Below are 14,494 nucleotides of genomic sequence, written 5' to 3'. Positions count from 1 at the left end.
TTGGCCCAGGATTGAGCAGTGTTTCGTTTTGCTGTGCATAAGGTTGCTGCTATGAGTCAGTATCAACTCTATGGCACCTAACAACAATAGACTCCCAGTAACTGGAGTGTTATAAAATGATATGATAAAACTATGTGAAAGAAATATGTGCAGGGCCTGGGACATAATGATTGAGATGACATTACAGTTCATGAAAGGATTAAAGTCTGGAAGTCATTGCCAAAGGTGAAATTCACACAGAGTCAAAAATATGTATTGACAACTCCCTCACTTACTTGCTAGGGCCATTGTACATAATTCTGTGCATACAACCTCTTATGTTGATGGTAAACCATAAAGTGCTGGGATGAATACAGACTCCAGGGGACATACCACACTTCCAAACACTAGCTTCCCCTCCCTCTGATAACACTTTTCAAATTGATATATTTTTCTTTTGCTAATATAAGCAATAAGGTCTACAGGACTGCAACTTCTAGCTGAACCAGAACCACTCCTTGCTGGTAGGAGCTATCTAGCATTTCCCACCCTCAGAAATGTTACTATGATGAAATAAGAAAGTGATTTGAAATCTTTTAGACTCTAAGGACCATCTAAATGTACTACAGTGTTATCCTGGGGACATGCATTTGTGTCCATATTGAATCATGATTTTAGACTTGGGGTGGCCAGTTTTCTTTGCTCAGGATCACAACCATTCTGCTCACAGTTATTTTTTAAATGAACTCCGTTTTTTCACTCTAGTTGTCTTCCTACCCTTAGTCCCATCTTGTAATGATAATAAGGAGCTCTGGTGATACAGTGGGTTAAACACAGTTGCTAACCGTAAGGTTGGCAGTTCAAACCCACCAACCTTTTCCGTGGGAGAAAGATGAAGCTGTCTACACCAGTCAAGATGTGCCGTCTCTTAAACCACAGGAGCAGATCCTGGTCCGTTAGGATCTGCAAGAGTCAACTGACTCCAGGGCAGGGTGAGCAAATGTGATGTTCAGCAAGGTCCAAGGCACACATCCTCCATTTTTACTCAGCCCTCTCACACATACATCACTGAGTTCAATGTCTCAGAAACTTGGTGAGAGTTTCCTGTGTGCCAACTTCTGGATTAGTTTTAATCCCCATCCTCAGGAAACTCCAGCTCTCCAGTCTCCTTCAGAGCATCTCCACAGAGACACAGTCTTATCTCTTCAGTCCAGCCTGTTAAACCTGAGCTGGCCATCCCCCCTGCCTCTGGAGAGCTATTTCCTGTCTTCCCTGTTTCTGTAGCTGGCAGCAGCTTCTCCTTGTCAGATGAGCCTGACACCTTTGCAATATTGTCCTAACCTCCTCTCTCTTGTCCCACACGCCTGAACAGTCACCGGGTTCTGACTTCTGTCATCTCTCCAATTTCATTAGCTCGAGTGGTGTCTGGGAGATAAATTTTTCTCTCAAAGTACTTGGCACGGCTTCTAAGACAAATCCAAGTGCAGTGGGCCACAACCTAACTATCTGGTCTTATCTCTTTCTCTGTTTCTGTACAATCCAGTACAGGAACTTTTTGCATCCATCGTCTAATTGTCTTTCTTAGTACTTCCCCGTGTTCTTAGCGGTTTCTGTTCTCTCATACTCTGTATTTATTGAAAAGATGGCATTTCTCCCCCAAATTAGCCTACATATTTCATGGAGTTGCAACTGAAATGCAAATGGATTTAGTTTTGTAGCTTTTAAAATTTATCAGAAAGAACAGATGCATATGGACAGCGAAGCAGATAATAAAAAGAAAGGATTAGAAAGGAAATGTGTGTTTTCAGATATTAAAATGTAATGCAACATTGAATTGAAATATGTATGCGGACTCTTTATCAGAACGGATAGAACAATAATATAGAATAGATAGTCCAAGAGTATGTGTATTTTTGTGTTGTTGTCACTAGATATTGTCAAGTTAGTTCCAATGCATAATGACCATATAGATTTTTACTATGTGATAAAGATGGCATTCTAAAATCATATGAAATAATGACTACATAAATAAATGATACTAGAATCATTTTACTTGTCAATCCAGACCACAAAAAAAAAAAAAAAATCTCAAGAAATTAAAAAAAAAACAGATACCATCAAATATGAGGAGATTTGAGTTAACTATGAAATCTGGGTATGTGGGAGGTCTTTTAAAGCCCAAAGGGAGAAACTATAAAATAAATATTTAGGAACATAAATATATAGAAATGAAATTATGCATCAAAAGGTATCATAAACAAAATGGAAAGGCGAATGGCAAAACTGAGAAAAATATTTCTGACATAAGACAAACAAGATTAATATCTACAAGAAACATAAACAAACACTACAACAGAAACAAAGCTGCAAAGGTTCTGAATAGGCAATTCACACTGAAGAAATACAGTCAATAAAAATATGAATATGTGTTTAACCACACTTTAATCAAAGAAATACACATTCAAGTATGTTGTCTCCAAGGACGAGGACTTTTTACTTTATAAGCTTCTGTATTACTTAAGAATCCTTAAAATGACATAAAACACTCAACCACAAGGCCAGTTTGAACCACAAGGTCAGCAGTTCAAACCCACCAGCTGCTCCTCAGAACCCCTATACAAGGTTGCTATGATTTGGAACCAACTCAAAAGCACTTACTTAGTAACAACAACTGAGAAATTAATGCAAACATAAAAGCAATTACCGTGTTCTGAAGCCTAAAGAATTATCTATGTTAATGTTTGCTAAATGCCATCGAGTCAGTTCTGACACATAGCTACTCTGTATAGGGTTTCCAAGGAGGGACTGGTGAGCTTGAACCGCCAGCCTTGTGGTTCAAACTGACTTTGCAGTCTAGCACTTTAACTCATAACACCATAGAACTATATATGTTGCAAAGATATCCTCCAATAAATTTAACGTCAAGAGAAAAATGCAGGCTATAGATCAGAATGTGTGATAAGATCCAATTTTGGTGAAAACACACGTACGAATATAAAAATATGTAGAAGAAAATCTAGATGCATAAAGAGTAGAATGTTATCAGGGTTGTCTCCAGATGTTGGAAATGTGGGAGTTTAAAAAAAATCTATTTCCTAATTTTTCAACTATGATCATATATTATTCTTAAAACAACAATGTTTCATTACAACATATAGATAGATAGATAGATAGATAGATAGATAGATAGATAGATAGATAGATAGATAAAGTATACAATTTGTAAGGGCCAACTTCATGTACCATCACAAAGTGAGGCTATCATATAGCTACCACCCAGATTAGGAGACAGAATGTCCCCAACAGTCCAGAAGTCCCTCATGGTTCCTGCCAACATCTAGCCCTGCCTCCTCACCATAGGTAATTACTATCTCTAACACAAGAGACTAGTTCCACTTACTTTTAAACTTTATAGTAAATGAAATCGTATACTTATAGTCTGTTATATCTGACACCTTTTATTCAACATCTCATGTGATTCACCCAGCTTCATGCATGTAGCAGTTAATTTGTTCATTTTCATCGACATTAGTATATTTCACTGTGCAGCACATGTTTTGTTTGTTCGTTCTACTGTTGATGGACATTTGGACTAGTCCTAGTTTGCATTATTATGAATAAGTCTGTTGAAATTCTTGCATGTGTTGTTTGGTGCACATATGTAAGCATTTTTGGTGAGGTATATGCTTAGGAGTTGAGTTCATAGATCATAGGGTAGGTACATGTCCAGATTTAGGAGTTACTGCCAGACAATTTTCCAAAGTGGTTGTGTAAATGTGCAGTCCCACTGGGATGTGTATGGAAATTCTGTTGCTCCACAGCCTTACCTACACTTTGTACTGTCAGAATTTTTCATTTCAGAAAATCAGATAGGTATGTAGCAGCATCACTTTGTGGTTTTAATTTCTATGTCTCTGATGACTAATGAGGGTGAACACTTTTTCATAGGCTTATGTATACTACTTCTTTATATAAAAAAAAATAAGAGCGTATGATGACACTGAAAAAATTGCTCTCTTGTCATAAATATTTCCATGGAGCCATTCAGGAGAACTAACATTCAGGTAATATATCAAAAACAAGCTGGTGAGATAAGGCAGATTTTACTCCTGAAAACAAATCATTGGTCTTTCTTTCCAGTCACCCTGTCCTCCCTTTTATCCCTGGATGGACTGCTGGTGTGGCACTGCAGGATCAACAGTGGACTGTGAAAAACAAGGTAGGCAGTTCAAACCCATCAGCTGCTCTTTGGATACCCTATACAGGATTGCTATGAGTTGGAACTAACTCAACGGCACTTCACAACAACAACAACAATCTAGGTGGTCATTGAGCATTTTTTTTAAAAGCCAATAAGGAGCTTTGGTAGTGTAGTGGTTACGAATTGGGCTGCGCACCTTAAGGTCAGCAGTTCAAAACTACAAGCCGCTCTGTGGGAGAAAAATGAGGCTTTCTACTCCCATAAAGATTTACACCTTCGGAAACCCTGTACAGGGTCGCTATGGGTCAGAACCGACTTGACGGCACTTAACAACAACAACAACATCAGTAGCAAAAATCTCCAGAAATTTTCTAGAGATTTTCAAAGGTCTACCCTTAAACGCAAGGAGCTCTGGTAGTGTAGCGGTTACGAATCAGGATGCTAATCTCACAGTCAGCAGTTCGAAACTACCTGCTGTTCTGTGGGAGAAAGATGAGGCTTTCTGCTCCCGTAAAGATGTACAGCCTCAGAAACCCTGTACAAGGTCGATATGAGTCGGAACCGACTCCATGGCACATAACAACAGCAACAACAACCCTTAAACACATACACGCACATACCCCACCTCTACAAAATATGGGCTCAAACATCACAGAATCCTATGTAACTTAGTCTCTGCCTATTTGGGGTTGGTTGTTTATCTGTACCCACTTTTTGCTCCCCTGAGCTCATGGCAACATTAGAGAATTCCTGCCTTCTCTGCATTGGATTGTAATGGATCATACCAGTTAGAGATCATTTGCCTTATTAACAGAAGACAGGCAGAGACACGGATGAACCAATGCTAGAAAAAATGGTGGGCGTGTTGGATGAAAGCAATGGGACGAACAGTGACAATTGCTAGTATATACTGCCTGCTTATCCTGCACCAGACACTGTGTTAAGTACTTCATGTATAAAATTATACATCCTCCTCTTTGCCACGTGGCTTTGTAGACAGGTAGAGTATCCATCCCAACCTATTGATATTGGCCTTGGTCAAGTGACTTGCTTTTGTCATTGATTTTTAGCAGACATTGTGGGAATACTTCTTACAAGCTCTGTGGATTTGACTTGGTTCCTTTTGCTACCAGGTCTGCAGAAGAAGAGCAAGCTCCAGGTGTTTTGTGTACTTTTAGCCTGGCACCAGCCTGGAGGTTCAGGTAGAGCAGATTGAATGCAGCTGGAAGCCTAACTCCAACCTAAGTCCTCAAAACCTCAGTCAATTGGCAGAACCATGCATGTAAAAAAGAAATGTCTGACACTGTAAACCACTGAAATTTTGAGAATGTTTATTATTGTACAACAGAACTGACTTGTGCAGCAGTACTTGTTGTAGACTTATTTCTTCAATGAGTAAATTTAAGCTTAGAGATCTCAAATAATACCCCCAAATTACACACCTAATAAGAGAAGGAGCCAGGATTCGAGCCAAGACTGTTTTCCAAGTCCCTGCTCTTAACCGCTGCACCACGTCTCTTTTTAAACTTGCTACAGGCTGGGGCAATGGACCAAAAGCAATAGAACGGAATTTAATTGGAATGAATACCTGGATCAACATGTCAGTTAAAACAATAACAACAAATATAAGAGTAACTAGAATACAAACTGAGAGAGAGCAAGATGTTCTTTAAATACAAGTTTATAGGAGTGGCTCGAAGACTTGAAGTTCAAGTGATATGGAAAAGGTGGTTCAATACTAGGCCATGTTACAGGAAGTAACCTGTTAGAAATAAAGAAAATAACAATGTTTTCTTCTCTGACTGCTCAGAGAACATCGGACTGTCCTATTCATTCCAAGCAATACATTTTAAGGGAGTATTGACAAGTTTGAAGTCCTGGTGGGGTGCTGTGGGTTAATGTGCTGGCTTGCAAAGTCTACTTCAACCACAAGGTCAGCGGTTCAAGTCAACCAGTCCCTCCTAGGAAACCCTATACAGAGTCTTTATGGGTTGGAACCGACTCAACGGTGCTCAACAACAACAACAATATTGACAAGTTCGACAGAGTCCAAATGGCAGTGAACAAGATGCTGTGAAAACTCATAGCTGTTGTATTTTGAAGGACTCTAAGTATTTAACTTCAAGGAGATAGGGTTCCAGAAGAAGGTAAGTACTGTCTTCATGGTGGTGGTGTGCCATGGAGTTGGTTCTGACTCATAGTGACCCCATATAGGGTTTCCGAGGTTGTAAATCTTTACAGGAACAGACAGCCTCATCTTTCTCCCATGGAATGGCTGGTAGTTTCGAATTGCTGACATTTAGGTTAACAGCCCAACTCATAACCACTACGCAAGTACTGTCTTGTTGTTGTTGTTGTTAAGTGCCATCGATTCAGTTCCAACTATAGCAACCCTGTTTAAGGTTTCCAAGGAGTGGCTGGTGAGCTTGAACCACTGATTTTGCAATTCAAACTGACTTTGCTGTCCCATGCATTAACCCACAGCACCACACCAGACTCCGAGTACGGTCTTGTTGTTTTTAAGTGCTGTTGAGTTGGTTCCAACCCATAGAGACCGAGGAATAGCTGGTGAGCTTGAACTGCCTATCTTTTGCTTCAAAACGACTTTGCAGTCCAGCGCATTACCCCACAACACCACACTAGGATGCCAGGTACTGTCTTAGGAAGTCTAAAATGGCTAAAAACATGCAACAAGGAGGTCAAACTACTATTATCCATCACCAGGATCTCTACTGTATGCCTCCTGTATGCCATTTGAAAAAGAGAGTTTTTCAAAACACACTCCTCACCAAATACATCCACGTGTACATGCTTGTACATATCCACAGACATCGATGTTCAAATACGCATATACACACCTACATATGATCTTTCACATATAAGTTCTCTAGAACACAGAGATACAAAACAAAGCTTAAGTTGCTGTTGTTAAGTGCCGTTGAGTTGGTTCCAACTCATAGTGATGCTGTATAGGGTTTCCAAGGAGCAGCTTGTGAACTTGAACCACCAACCTTGCAGTTCAAACGGATTTGCAGTCTGGCGCATTAACCCACAACGCCACACCAGGACTCCTAAAGCTTAAGTACTAATGCTTTATTGGGATGTTTCAGACAGAGGCTGAGGTAGGAGAGAAGTTAGGTATGGGGGAAAAGAAGCAAATATGAGGCAGTGATGTGATATCTCCACAAAGAGGCATAGCTGGTGGTCCAACATGTGGGCATCTCCGGACAGGCCATATGGAACCACTAAACTTCAGATACCCCATTGGACAAAGGAGAGGTGGGATGGAAGAAGGTATCTGCTGATGTCTTCCGATCTCCTGTGGATGCATTCCCAGTGGAAATCAGATCCGAGCTCCCTTGGCATGGTGCTTCACCTGAACGTGCAAGTGTTTGGAGGAAGCAGAATCTCTGTGGCTTTGGCAGGTTTGAGTCTGGGTACCCAGAGCATCATGGAGTCTATGTTGGAGCCTGGAACAGATTGGGGGGTGGCAGACATAATGGGTGATACTAAGGCAAGGTGACAGCTGTGTCATTCAGGCTGTTCAAGAACAAGTAGCTAAAGGTCTGGGTTGCAGAGAATGAACGTAAGGAACTATACACATACACATACACACATCTTCAATCACTGCCACCACTTTTAAAATAAAAACAACAATCTTTACATGGCCTACTGGCTCCTCCCACTTGCCTTTCCCTGGAGTCACATTGACTTTCTTTTGTTTCCTTCAGTACATCTTGGTCCCCCCTGCCACAAACTTCTTTTCGCTTGAAGCCCACTTACAGGTTAACTTCATTTGTTGTTCAGCTATCAGCTCATCAAGATAAGCACTGGGCTGCTAACCACAAGTTTGTGGTTCTAGCCCAAGAACCACTCACTGTTAGGGAGAAAGATGAGGCTTTCTGTTCCTGTAAAAATGTACAGCCTTGGAAACAAGGTCAACATGAGTCAGAACCTACCCAACAACACTTAACAATAACAACTCAGTTCATCATCATTTTTTTCTGAAGTGTATTTCCATCTACCCTTTTCCCTGGCCTCTTGCCTGTAGCCTAGGTGGTACTACGTCAGAGGACTTAGCCCATACCTATCAGTGATGTCTGATTGTAACCAGTGTCTCCAACTAGATTATAAACTCTATGAGGGCAGGGAACGTGTCTCTTTTGTCCCAGTTCCCCATAGTACCCCAGTGGCTGGTACCACATCAGGTGCTCATTTAATACGTAAAGGGTTTCAATATGAAAGAAAAACTCCAGGGATCTTATGTGACAATTGAGGACTCCTAAAGTGGATTGGGCTGCTTCAGGTGGGCTTGCTTTCATATTAGTAAAAATTTTTTAAGACTCATTCACATTTCAGATCATGGTGGCCAAGATGGCCTTTAAGAGTCAACCTTGAAAATCTATGCTTTGACTCAACACGTTCAAGTCATGCCCAGGAATTCAATTAGTTCTGTGTCCCTCTACCATGCTGTCCATTACTACTATCCCTTTTCTCTGCCACTTTCCAGCCCATGGAGCATTTGGGAAACATTTGGGAATTACAGCTTGAGATCCAGGAGTTGTGACCCCCATTCTAAAGATTGGGACTACATTTGCAATCAATCGGTTCTGTTTATCCTACCCATTCCAAAGCTTGGATTTGGAGAGGGTGTGCGGGTGGAGAAGCTCACAGAATATCAAATTCAACAGGGGGAGGAAGTCAAGTGGAGACCAAGGCTGGTGGGGGCTGAGGGGAAGTGAACCGGAGGCAAGAGGAACAGACCAAGGCCATGTGTCCTTAGCTAACACACCTGAGAGGCATCTGCTACTTCTCCAAGGCTGGGTCTCAGGTATCACAAAGATAAGAACACATAATGTTGTGTAGTGCAATTCTCCTCTGTACTCTGAGCAGATGTTGAGCTGAGTGTTGACTCTACTCAGCTCAGTGTATGCCAAAGTGCAAGACTCCCTAAAGGCTGGCCTATGTGGTAATGTATCTCTTTAAGGGTTTGTTATTTTTGCAAAATTCTAATGTTCGTTGCCTATGGTTTGCCCTGGTGAATGCTTGTTAATGCAGTTTCATTGTTGCCTGGGGAAAAAGAAACCCAGTGACCCACTATAATAAGCGCTTTAATGTGGGGCCTCTGTTTTGGGCCTGTGTAGTATCCTTTAACAAATGAGCAAAAGAGGCCAAAGTTATATTAAGTAACATTGCTAGAGGTTTATGATAAAATCTCCAGTCACTGCCAGGGACACTGTAACCCTGTCAGTCTGAGGATTGACTTTTCTGTAGTAATCGCTGAGTTGTTGTTGTTGTTGTTGTTGTTTTTAGGTCTCACTACATGCCTGAAGCTATACTCAGAGTAGAAGACATGGATGTTTCTAGATGCATGGTTTTATTTAGTCTTTAAAATGACTATCTGCAAATATGGTGTAGAGGCCATGCCTGACTTCCCCTGGCTTCACAAGGGACAAGGAGAGTCAAACTCAAAACCAGCTCAAGGCAGATTCCTATGAAGCAGTGGTCAGACATGCCTCTACTCTACAACCTTCTTGACCCTATTCTGACACCAACCACCCTTCCCTTCCCGTAGCACTCTCTGCTTCACATGCCGGTCTGGTGATCCACCGCATGACCACATGGAACTCATCACAATACTTGCGATGCTGGCGTTTATTAGGAAAGTGAAGAGGGTACAATTCAGGAGCAGAAACTACCCAAGATGCAGCAGTCTCCAATCAGAAATACCTCTTCTCTGACGTACTGCAGGCACGCCTCACTGGTGGTGTTGGCCTCTCAGCCCTGTGGCCCCTTGGCCTCTGCCCTGCTTGGGCAAATGTTACAAAACTCCTTTAGCCAGTCTGTGAATGCCCAAAGGTTACATTCTGCAATCCAGCCTTCTGTCAAAGGCCTCACCCTTATTCAGTTCATGCGTCTAAAGCCTGCAGCTACTCTGTCTTTCCATGCCTCTGCCACCTCCACTGCTATCACCTCTTTTCTAGGTAGGGACCTCACACTCAGCTCATGCTCTTCTTTCTTGATAGTCCTGGGATCATCGGTTCCTGCTACTGAGATTGTTGTTGTTGTTGTTGTTGTTGTTGTTAGGTGCCATCAAGTCAGTACCAATTTATGGAATGAAACACTACCCAATCCTGTGTCAACCTCACAAGTGTAACTACGTTTGAGTATATTGCTGCTGCCCTGTGAGAATCCATCTGGTTGGGGTCTTCTTCTTTTTGTCTAACCCTCCACTTTACCGAACATGATAGACTTCTCCAGGGACTGGTCCCTCTGGATAATATGCCCAAAGTATGTGAGATGAAATCTGGCCATCCTGGCTTCCAAGGAGCACTCTGGCTGTACTTTTTCCAATACAGATTACTTTGTTCTTTTGGCAGTCCATGGTACTTTTAATATTCTCTTCCAACACCATAAGTCAAGTGCATCTATTCTTCTACGGTCTTCCTTATTCACTTTCAAACTTTCACATGCATATGAAATTATTGAAAATACCATGGTTTGGATCAGGCACACCTTAGTTCTCAAACTCACTCCTTTGCTCTTCAACACTTTAAAGAGGTGTTGTGCAGCAGATTTGCCTAATGCAATATGTCATTTGATTTCTTGACTGCTGCTTCCGTGAGTGTTGATGGTTGATACAAACAAAATGAAGTCTTGGACAACTTCAATCTTTTCTCCATTTGTCATGATGTTATTTATTGGTTCAACGGTGAAGATTTTAGTTACTTTTTTAAACTGAAGTGCAACCCATACTGACAGCTGTGGTCTTCGATCTTCATCAGTAAGTATTTTAAGTCCTCTTTGCTTTCAGCAAGCAAGGTTGTATCAGCTGCATATCAAAGGTTGTTAATGAGTCTTGTTCCAACCCCGATGCCATGATTTTCTTCATAGAATCCAGCCTCCCAGAGTATTTGCTCAGCATACAGATTGAATAAGTATGGTGAAAGAATACAGTTTGTTTCCAACTTGGGTCAAACTCCAACATGCAAGAGATTTGGTTACTATGCACTGTATGAACTGGTCTTGTTTCTGTTAGCTGTGACTGAACTGCTGGGAACCAGTTCTAAACTGTGGCATATATTCCACTATCACACAGGACTGGATACAAATTCAGATGTGGAAAATGCAAGGAGTTAAAATGTAAATATACAGACAACAGAGTCTTCATGGTTTTTATTACTGAGCAATGCCTTTGAGTCTGAGTTTCCTATTGGTCCTACTGAAGACTGCGGTCTTTGATTTTCATCAGCAAATACTGAAGTCCTCTTTGCTTTTAGCATATCACAGGTTGTTAATGAGTCTTCCTCTAGTCCTGGCTACATTTTTCTTTATATAATCCAGCTTCTCAGATTCTGCTTTCTATGTTATTAAAAAGAGGTATTTGTAATCAATAAGTCACTGGTCTTGCAAAATTTTATCATGTAATCTCCAGCATCATTTCTATGACTAAGGCCATTTTTCCAACATTGATCCTTCCTTTTTGTTTCCAACCTTCACATTTCAATCACCAGAAATCATCAATGCATGTTAATTGCATGTTTGATCAATTTCAGACTAAAGAAGTTGGTAAAATTCTTCAATCTCATCAACACTGGCTTTAGTGGTTGGTGCATAAATTTGAATTATAGTGGTATTAACTAGTCTTCCTTGTAGATGTATGGATATTATCCTATCATGGACAGCATTGTACTTCAAGACAGATCTTGATATGTTCTTTTTTATGATGAATGCAACACCATTACTCTTCAATTGTATTCTCTACATAGTAAACCATGTGATTGTCAGATTTTAAAAGGCCAATATGAGTCCGTTTCAGCTCACTAAGCCTAGGATATCGGTTTCTATGGTTTCCATATCATTTTTGACAATATCCAATTCTCCTAGATTTATACTTCATACATTCCATGTTCTAATTATTAATGGATGCTTCTCTTCATTTTGATTTGTGCCCATCAGCAAATGAAATTCCCAAAGGCTTACTCCATCACAGTCAACTCTACTTTGAGGAAGAAATTCGTCGTATTCTGAGCGCCTTCCAAACCTGTGGGGCTCATCTTCTGGCACTATATCTGACACTACTCTGGTGCTCTTCATCATGTTTCAATATTCAATATTCTGGTGCTGACAGTGTTCCACTGCTATTCATAAGGTTTTCAGTGACTAAATATTAAGAAGTAGTCTATCTTTCTTTCCTAGTCTGTCTTTGTCAGAACGCTCGGCTGAAACCTGTCCACCATGAGTGACCCCGCTGGTATTTAAAATACCTGTGACATAGCTTCCAGCATCACAGCAACACACAAGCCACCACAGTATGACAAGTTGATGAACGGTGAAATGGTTAAATATTAGGTTGTTAATGGAAAAGTTGTGGGTTTGAACCCACCATCAGGTTTCATGTTGATCTGCTCCTATAAAGATTGCTGTCATTGTTGTTGTTGTTAGGTGCCATCAAGTCGGTACTGACCCATAGAGACCTTATGCACAGCAGAACGAAACACTGCCGGGTCCTGGGCCAACCTCACTAACTGTTGCCACACTTGAGTCCATCGATGCTGCCACTTGGCCAATCCATCTCATTGGGGGTCTTCCTCTTTTTCTCTGACCCTCCACCTTACCAAACATGATATCCTTCTTAAGTGACTGGTCCCTCCTGACAATATGTCTGAAATATGAGAGATGAAGTTTGGCCATCTTGGCCTCCAAGGAGCACTCTGGCTGCACTTCTTCCAAAATGGATCTATTGGTCCTTTTGGCAGCCCATGGCACGTTCAATATTCTCCTCCAACACCATAAGTCAAAAGCCCCAATTCTTCTACAGTCTTCCTTATTCACTGTCCAGCTTTCACATACATAGAAGGTTATTGAAAATACCATGGCTTGGGTCAGGCGTACTTTAGTCCTCAAGCTGACATCTTTGCTCTTCAACACTTCAAAAAGGTCTTGTGCAGCATTTTTGATTTCTTGACTGCTGCTTCCATGAGTGTTGATAGTTGATCCATGAAAATGAAGACCTTGACAACTTCAATTTTTTTCCCTTGATAAGAATGTTGTTTATTGGTCCAGTGGTGAAGATTTTTGTTTTCTTGACATTGAGATGTACTCCATACCTAAGGCTATGCTCTTTGATCTTCATCAGTAAATGTTTTAAGTCCTCTTCACTTTCAGCAAGCAAGGTTGTATCATCTGTATATCGCAGGTTGTTAATGAGTCTTCCTCCAATCCTGATGCCACGTTTTTCTTCATAGAACCCAGCTTCTCGTATTATTTGCTCAGCATACAGGCTGAATAAAATGGTGAAAGAATACAACCCTGTCGCACACCTTTTTAAATTTTAAACCATTCAGTGTTCCCATGTTCTGTTCAAACAACTGCCTCTTGGTCCAGGTACAGATTCCTCATGAGCACAATTAAGTGTTCTGGAATACTCATACTTCGCAGTGTTGTTCATAGCTTGTTATGATCCACACAATAGAAAGTCTTTGTGTAGTCAATAAAGCACAGGTAAACATCTTTCTGATATTCTCTGCTTTCAGCCAAGATCCATCAGATATCAGCCTATAAAGATTACAACCTAGGAAACCCCATGGGCAGTTCTACTCCCATAAAAATTTATAGCCTCAGAAACCCTTTGTAGGGTCACTATGAATCAGAACCGACTTGATACCATGCAAGTTGGATCAACTGTATGGTACACAAGAACAAAGAGATAAGTCAGACATCTTACGGATAACCCTTAAGGCTTTAAGCTCTGCATGGAATACACTCAACTTTTATCAATAAAAATGAAAAGTGCCCTGGCACAGAGACTATTTTGCCCTCTCGTGATATTAAAGACAGCATAGAATACTACAGATCTAATGGAAGAAGGAGAAGGAAATGATGGGAAAATACTCACTACTTAAGCTATGCTTTTCTCAGTAGTCTAGATAAATTTGTTTCTAATCAAAGTGCTGAGAAAAATCTGTCTCCCTTAAGAAATTATTTTTAATATTTTTTCATTATGAAAAATTGATATCATATCCCTGATCTTGTTTCCCCTTTTAATTTCATCAATAGGAAACTCAGACTCAAAGGCATTGCTCAGTAATAAAAACCATGAAGACTCTGTTGTCTGTATATTTACATTTTAACTCCTTGCATTTTCCACATCTGAATTTGTATCCAGTCCTGTGTGATAGTGGAATATATGCCACAGTTTAGAACTGGTTCCCAGCAGTTCAGTCACAGCTAACAGAAACAAGACCAGTTCATGCAGTGCATAGTAACCAAATCTCTTGCATGTTGGAGTTTGACCCAAGTTGGAAACAAACT

This window comes from Chrysochloris asiatica, unplaced genomic scaffold, assembly GCF_000296735.1.
Source record: "Chrysochloris asiatica unplaced genomic scaffold, ChrAsi1.0 scaffold00006, whole genome shotgun sequence".
In the NCBI taxonomy this organism is placed as follows: domain Eukaryota; kingdom Metazoa; phylum Chordata; class Mammalia; order Afrosoricida; family Chrysochloridae; genus Chrysochloris; species Chrysochloris asiatica.
The sequence above is the reverse complement of the archived record's forward strand: the minus strand, read 5'-3'. Positions refer to the sequence as shown.